The sequence below is a fragment of the Dermacentor albipictus genome, chromosome 10 (assembly GCF_038994185.2).
Source record: "Dermacentor albipictus isolate Rhodes 1998 colony chromosome 10, USDA_Dalb.pri_finalv2, whole genome shotgun sequence".
In the NCBI taxonomy this organism is placed as follows: domain Eukaryota; kingdom Metazoa; phylum Arthropoda; class Arachnida; order Ixodida; family Ixodidae; genus Dermacentor; species Dermacentor albipictus.
In genome coordinates this window covers 27850944-27859452 of record NC_091830.1, presented here as the reverse complement: position 1 = coordinate 27859452, position 8509 = coordinate 27850944, and the positions used below count along the sequence as shown (strand labels likewise).

Genomic DNA, 8509 nt, shown 5'->3' with positions numbered 1-8509 from the left:
ACATTTATTTTACTACCTAAAGAATTAACTAGCTCTTTCTTTACAAACCACTACGGTGTGTTTTTGTTGCTTTGTGGTGAGTAAAATTATTGTCTTATCTTTCTTTTAGAACGCGCGCTGTTAGCTCACGAAAGTGTAGCCGGTAGGAAAATTCATAATGAACTTTAGCCCTGTTAGACTTATCTGTATGTGTAGGGTAATAGATGCGGAGCAAAATATTTAGGTGCAATTCCTTACTTTAAATTGCGATGTTACGTGCAGAAATAAATAAAGCAGATTATTACACCGAAGAGTAAGTATAAGAAGAGGTGTCAAACTTTTGCTCACATTTCCGTGAACGACTCGTGCCCTTCCAGAATTCACTGTGGTGAAACAAAGAAAATAGAATTGAGAAACTATACAAGTAAAATTTTCTATGCCGTAGATACCAGTGACATTTCAACGTGGAACAATGGATAGTGCTTTTCGACACACCTGCATGCGAACCGCTAACGGCTGCAAGGTTTCCCGCACATTCTGGCAAAAGGTGAGCACGCGATATTTCACGCACTGCAAAGAACAGCATGCAGTACCATGCGGCAATCCTGGCCACAATTTTCATCGTGGCGGTAAGCGCAGAACGCAGGTGTACGGGTAAGTACTATTCCTTTAAGTGTAATCCTATTCCTTTAACCAAGTAATCACTGGTGATAGCACGACATTTGCCAAGTAATTAAATTTGCAAAATAAGACCTCTTTGCTCTAGAAGAGAAGGACAACACGTCAAACGTAGTGGACATGAACGAAAAATAACCGCAACCGAAGGTAAGCACAGACGCGCGCTTGATATATATCGTCTTTTTCGGCAGGTCTCCTGTATTCACTAGCCGTAGCTTTGCGTGCAACGCGGCACATTTGACTACGCTAGCATGAACAACTTTTGAAGTGTCATGTTTACGTCACTGCTCAAGAAAGGTGCATCGACTCCCTAGAACAAATCATAGGTACAATGAACAAGATGTCTGCTAACGTATCTGGATAAAGTGTTTGCAGGTTCTGACATGGTATCGCGGCTTCCTTTAAACGAAATAGGGGTTAGCATAGGTGGGCAACATAAACATATCTCACACAGACTCACTCACAAAATGTTTTTCATATGGTTCCCTGGGACTCACCAGAAACAAACTGAGGCCAACTTACTTACACTTACGGACTCACACTGACTCGAGATCAGCCAGATTGACGGCATCACGTACACATCTATTCTAACCCATTTATGGGCTCATACTCCATTCAATCTCAAAGAACTACCCACATACTCAACGAAGTCGCATTCACAGGTTCATACCACATCTGAATAACCAGCTCAATAAACAGATCACTGATTCAGAGCAATATCAGAGCTCGCTTCATGGTGACATTTCCACTTACGTCTACTAACATCCACTATCAAGCACTCACTTGCACACTCGACTGATCACATTCGTGCGCATTCGTTCATTCTTACAATGTCATTCACTACACTCGCCGACGTTCACTAAAACTGAAGTCAAGTTTATTTTCAACTTTATTTCTTTCACAAAGCACAGAGTAAAATATGTGCAGAAACGAATTTGGATCTCCATCTGAGGCTAGAGATCCAAACGAGCGTGTAGAGAAGAAAAAAATGTTTGGCAGGAACTATGTTACGATGGGTGTCGACGTTAATGTCATTCGAATTTCACCGAAGTAGTGACACGTCGTATTGCCACCCACTAAACTCGTCGCTCATGAGGCGCGCACTGCAGTGGTCTCCCCTCTCGGCCTTCCTTTAGAACAGGCTATGGTTTCTAGGGGCACCATTCTGCGTAACAATATTAATATTCAGACAAGATTGTGTGAATATTAAACGGCCTATATCCAATTGCACATACCTAGTGATGTAAGTTATCATGAAAGAGATTGCGCAAAATATGTAAACTCCCAAAAAATGTTGTTTGCGTTAAAAATAACGCTGTGGTTTGGGTTCAAGTTCAACGCGTTCTGGTTTGGTTTTAGTCCAGTTGCAGTTCATGAAAGTACCCCGATACGTGCACCAGTGTGCAGTACATAACCAGTTCGTGAACTTGTTCGACGTAGTCCAATTTATCTAGCCACAAGAGTAAAAGTTGCCCAGGCAAATCAACTTGTCCTCTTGGCGCATGCGTAAGACGTGTCAGGAGAAGACAGAAGTTGACTTGCGCAATCATAGCACAAAGTAATTGGTGTTTTAGTGGAATATCACTTACTCCTTTTTATTTTTATACCGACACCCACAAAGAAAACCATCTCAGGCAGTGGCATCGCCAAACTGGGCAGAACGTATTGTGACGCCTGTACTAGTGGATGTCTGTGCTCCCTCTTAACCTTATTTGCGTATATATTTAGTCGTAACCGCCGTGTTTGTTAGGGGCTAGGGTGCTGCGCTGCTAAGCCCGACGTCACGGGATCGAATGCCATCTACGGCGGCTCCATTTCGGTGGAGGCGAAATGCCGTAACACTCGTGTAGGTGCACGTTGAAAAACACCAGATGGTTGAAACTATTCCGGAGTCCCACACTATGGCGTAGCTCATAATTATATCGTGGTTTTGGCAGGTAAAACCCCATTATTTATTTACCCTTTATTCATAAAGAGTATGTCAAAAACCTTACAAAATTGTCTTCTGAGACTTATAAGCACGTGGATTGGTGTATAAATAAACGTGATACCTCAAGGTCACCACCGCTTTATCATTATGTGTCTTCTTAACGGTGACTGCAATTTATCAACTTAAATTACAGGCATTTAAAAAAAGCTTTGCCGAGAACATACCGAAAAATGAGAGGACAATTCAAGTCTGATGTATGACATATGTGCAGGGATCGCAATCGACAAATCTTGAAGAAAAATTACGAAGTACAGAAAATGGAAGCACCTTACTTTATTTGCATTACAATGTTCACAAACGAATAATAAATAAACAACATATATTCTGTATGCGGCTCGATCATAAAGCGCACAGCAAAAAGTTCGTTGTAGGATAATTAAATTTATGTAGTACAAGCCTTCAGTAGCTGATGGCAGGAAAGAAATACAATATAAAGTGTAGTTTTTGTTGAGTCTAGGTTGATCATAACGTTTTCACAGAAGTCAATAGCAGTATGAGGATGCCATTGCATTGTGATGCGCAGTTTAAACGGTGGGGTCACTGGAAAGCATGAGCAACCCTGGCAGTGCAATTATACATTTCCTGCTTTGTGAAAGTTATATATGGCTGCGGTGCTTACGCCAATATTGTCTGGTATATTATGTTATTTGCTTACAATGGAAGAAAAGGTTTGCTGGGACCCTTTAATTTTTTTAGTGCCATGCTTCTGAAAGAATACGATCAGTGAAGCAATGAACAGAGCCAGCTGGTGCACATTCATGATTCTGGTACGTTGCTGTTTAACTGTGAAAAAAACAACTCTATTCTTCGTTTTCGTAGTCATTCTTTTGTCAGTGTTGAAACATAGCGTAACACAATCACGAAATCATTACGAACAGAATGACATATGCACCTATTGGCATCCATTATGTTTAAACTTTACTGAAATACGACGCTGGGTAGGAGAATTTGCCGGCAAGTTTCACAAGGTTATATTCGCCTGCAACCAGCAAAATACTCATCCACCTTAAGGCTTCGTTTGGCTTGCATGCACACTGCATTTAAATTGCAAATGCTAGATATTTCAAGTAGGTACTTGGATTTCGTTCAGCATGACTATAATTGATTTGGAGGGCCAGTTTCGAAGTGTTTTCTTCCTGTATTTATATTTCCGTGTGTGTCCAGACCAAAAAATAATATTAAATTATACGCCAGTGTTATACAGACCGGCAAGGGAGTATTTGTGGAATTGTATCTCGGTCAACATTTCTACGTGTGTAATCATAATATATCAAAATGTGATTCCAATATAATAAAAATGTTTAGTTAGTCCTGTCTGGTATTGTGGCGCAAAAGCAAAGTAGGGAATTTGGTAGCAGTAAAGAAATAGGACGTAAGGTCCAAATGTTTGCTATGCTTGACTTAAGCAATTGCGCGACCTACACGCGTCTCTACCCAAATCGCAGGGTCTAGGGGCTGTGGGCCATCTACGTGCGGTCCCCTAGAAATGTCCCTACGCGTCAGGCCTCGGCGCGACCGCTTCTGCAGGCCCTCATTCACGCCCCCTTGGGAGCTGCGCAAACGCCGCAGCTGCGTTTGCAAGCGGCGCTACCTGCGCAACTCCTGGGGCGAGTGCGTTCCACGGAAGAAGTGCTTGGCGTGCAGGTTCCGCTGGCAAAGAGATTTTCAAACGTGCGCGCCAGCATGCCCCGCGACCTGCAACAAGCCGCTCAACACGTCGTGCGCCCTACCGTGCACTCCTGGATGTGCCTGCCCACCCGGGTGGGTGGTGTAAGTACAGTTTAGTGCGCGTCAATTATGCATGCAATTTCCACTTAACCGTCATCATCATCATCATCATCATCAACATCATCATCATCAGCCTGGTTACGCCCACAGCAGGGCAAAGGCCTCTCCCATACTTCTCCAACAACCCCGGTCATGTACTAATTGTGGCCATGCCGTCCCTGCAAACTTCTTAATCTCATCCGCCCACCTAACTTTCTGCCGCCCCCTGCTGCGCTTCCCTTCCCTTGGGATCCAGTCCGTAACCCTTAATGACCACTTAACCTTACACATCAGTAAATTTCCCTGTCTTTAGTACCGTACGGCTTGCAGTTTAGGCATCTCACGAAATGTCTTACTTAGTGGAGAGGAACCTCGCGTAAAAGGAAACTTGAGACTGTGGAGCAACGTAATGCGAAAGAGAACCTTGACGCAGGGCGCCTCTGATATTCTCGGATGCGACATGCTCAGCGTCAAAGAAACAGGCGCTTAATGCATGCCCACATGCAGAGGACGGGAGTGCGCGGATAATCACGACGTGGCCAGTATAGGATCAAATTAGACCTTTGCTCTTAATAAATCTCCGGATATGCAGACAGCTGGAATCACCTCGTGGCACAGATGTGCACAACCAGTCCGAAGTACGGAACATATGTGATGTTCTGATTCTCCGTAGCCATAAGTTTTCCTAATGTAAAACACAAAAAGACAGCACACTTTTCTAAGCTTGCTGAATGACATCTCTATTTCCACAACTGTTTCCTCCGCGCAGTAAATTACTCATTTCTGCTGCCTGTAATTATTCCACAGCGTTGAAAACACGCACGTCATATAATAATTTCTAATGCATTATTTCAATATCTTTAAAAATGTCCTTCACTCAACCATGTACTTGGCATTGTGCTCAACCATATGTTCCCTTCATTTTCCCAGCTTGGACCTCAGAGGCTCTTCCGGTTCTGCGGCTCTTATTTAGTTCATTGGGGACTCCAGGAAAGCCTACTTCAAATCCCGCGCAATGCATGAAATTAGAATTAAGATGAGCATTCAGTGAATAATAACAGCGCCCGTACTTAGGTCAGAAACATTAAACTTTCTCTTGACATGCAACATCATGTCGCCCCCATTTCTGTCACATTCGAACTGGATGTCCTGTGCAATTCTCAAAATGCAGGTGGCGTGAAACGGACAACACGGTCGATAACGACCACGCAGACTTTTCAATCATTATTTAAGGAGCGTTTCCAAAGACCAAAATAAACTCATTGTCTTGAAACTTCGCTCAAGTATCACTCATATTTCTCCCCTTGTATAACTAATTAACTGTCAACTTTATGGCAGTTTTCTTCATTTATGACATCTGGCAATTTTCTTCCTTGTTCACTAAATACGCGTGTAAAGCACTGGAACGAATGAACAGATAATTTCGTGCAAAAGGCGCACTTCACCTACACAGTTAAAAAATTGATTGAGCCTCAGGCACAACCTGCTTCCCATTATGACAAAATATATAGACGACATGTCTTGCTTAGTTCACAGGGAATACATGAAAAACCAAATACGCGCCTCGTATAACCCATAAAAAAAGCTGAGAAAGGAGTGCTCAGAAAATGTTTCTAGTGGAGGTGATAACCCTCTGGCTTTGAGGCTTCGGTTCCCATCATCGATAACGCTGTCCCACTTCTCTCCAGCTACAATTTTGCCACCTGTGGGTATTTTAGGGTAGCAAGAAAACTTAGTCACCATTCCATATAACAAGTGTATACAGGCAGACAGCGAACTTTGCCAATTATCCTTCGGCCAATAGTTGACCCTCGGGTCTGAAAAGTTGCGTGCACAACGCCCTTAAGATACCCTTCATTTCATGTCGGGGGATTGACCTGCTTTGCCATGACACCGTGAATGCACGCATCTAACATTTTAGAGCATTTATAATTGCCCTAAAGCCTTCTATGGTAAATATGACGCCATGCCCGATGGAGTAGGCAGGACACACGTTTTCTAAATCCAACATCTTAACAAAGTATGCACACTGGCTAAGCTTCTCTGCGCACTCCACGAAGAATGCACTCTGTCTGCTCCGTCACTAGTACCTTCAACACCCGTCCGTCTTTCGAACGGCAACATCCGCCAATGTTTCATCTCAGGAGCAACTTTATTGTTATGCGGGGCACAAGTTGAAATATGCCTGAAAACATCGTGCACTAAATTCTTGTTTTGAAAATATGCCAGCGTGTGAGATCTTGTCACGTCCGATCTTCAAATTTTATCCAACACGCCAGGCCAACGGCTAAGTAATGATGAGAAGGCATTTCTTAGCTTCCTGTTTCTTTCTTGCTCACATTACCTAAAAAGCCCATTAATGTCCATTGCACATTACAAACGGTTGCTTTTCTTTGCAATGCATTTGTGTGAATTTTACGCAGGCACCCGAAGAGGTCGACGATGTGCATTAAGGCCTACAAATGTCTTCCGATATGTCCGGCAAACTCAACCTTCCATGCATGCGTGCCGAGTTGCCTCCCTAAGTGCGGCGAAAATCGACCAAAGAAGTGTGCCGTCACCTGCGACACTGGGGCCTGCGTCTGTAATGAGGGTTACGTAGAACTGCAACAAGGTGGAAAAAAGACGTGCGTGCCTCAATCCAAGTGTTCCTGGCATGCTCCCACAACTCCTTCGTTTAGGCCTAATGCCAAACAATAAACTGGTGCCAGGGAGGGGTCACACATCACTGTAAGTTCACTGAGTGGCGTCGTACGAGGCCCAACGAATACGGACTTACCGACTGGGATGGATCAGCCGAATGATGCACGAAGATACCGGGTGGGCACATCATGGAACGGTATTGCAGGGCATGGGGAGGGCACTTTGACGGTAGGCACAGAATCAGGGAAACAGGTGGAAACAGGTGAAACAGAGGAAACAGGTGGCGCAGCAGCTAAGTCATTATCTAGAACCACAGGGACTGTTTTTATGGGCCCTCAAAGCGTGGCAGGCACCATTCCAGCTGCTGTCGCAAGCAGTCCCGGTTCCGCAGGTGGGAAAAGTGCCATGAGTACAACCATGCTTGGCAGCACAGCAACAAACGCAGGCGGTGAAGTGTCCAGCACTGCAGCTAGCCGCAAACATAGTGTCGGAGGATCTTCACTGAGTGGCACCACAAGCTTGGAAGTGGCTCTGCCAAAAGCTACCGGAAACGCTTCCGAGAGCGCAGGCACAGTGTCTACCTTAGGTGCAATTACGTCTGCTGGCGGAGGAACAGGAAAAGAATGTGTTGGTATCCGGTACAGAAAGTGAATTCACCCGTAGTGCTAGAGAACCTGTTTCGGCTAACACCGGCACAAGCCCCGTAGGCTTTTCTGGGTCCGAAGGTGGTAAGCCTAGCTTAGATGCACACACGTCTTTTTCCGTAGGAGTAGGCAGGCGAGGCATTACAACTACCACAGGAGGTAGGGGCCCTTAAGAAGTTCTCCATAACCTATATCGATTGACACTGCAGCAACAACAGCCGAAATCTTCCTCTAACTAATAGCACAGGCCACCCCGGTGACACTGGCCGCATACTAACGGGAAGCTTTAACTTAGCTGTTTGTGCTGTCAGGTGTAATTGGTGTTTAAACCGGAAATTCATGTGATGTTGAAAACCCTATAAGCATTTAAGCACAATAAACTCAAATTTAGTCATTTATGGGAACGCGCCTAGTTATCCACACGTTTCTAGCTCTTTGGACAATTGCCCTTCGCATCCAAAATCAATACCACTATTTTTCGTCGCTGTACCGCCAATAGTTTTATAAATAAATTTTCGCACACGTTTGGAGCAGTTGTTTTGAAGCTGTGCGCCTACACCCTACCTATTCGAAACAATTGCTTTGCTGCAAAAGAAGTTGAGTACTCAGCAAGGTCAACAAGGAATCTCGGCTTCCGGTCTACACAAGCCTGAGAACATTATGACAACCGTCTAAAGTCCCACAAATTTCATTCGACGGCAAAATTACGTTTGCCACAATAAACAAAATTGAGAAAACAACTGACTAATTTCGCGTATGAGCAGCCGACTGCTTGGATTGCAACAAATGTTCGCCATTTCTTTTTTTT

At 44.2% G+C, this 8509-nt stretch overlaps 1 long non-coding RNA gene across 1 annotated transcript; it reads left to right on the top strand.

Annotated features, from left to right (window-relative positions):
- Window positions 1–487: 487 nt before the first annotated feature.
- LOC139050656 (uncharacterized) lies at window positions 488–8231 on the top strand. Its single transcript, XR_011508999.1, has 3 exons — window positions 488–633; window positions 4093–4417; window positions 6838–8231. It is a non-coding gene; the product is annotated as an uncharacterized lncRNA (long non-coding RNA).
- Window positions 8232–8509: the final 278 nt, after the last annotated feature.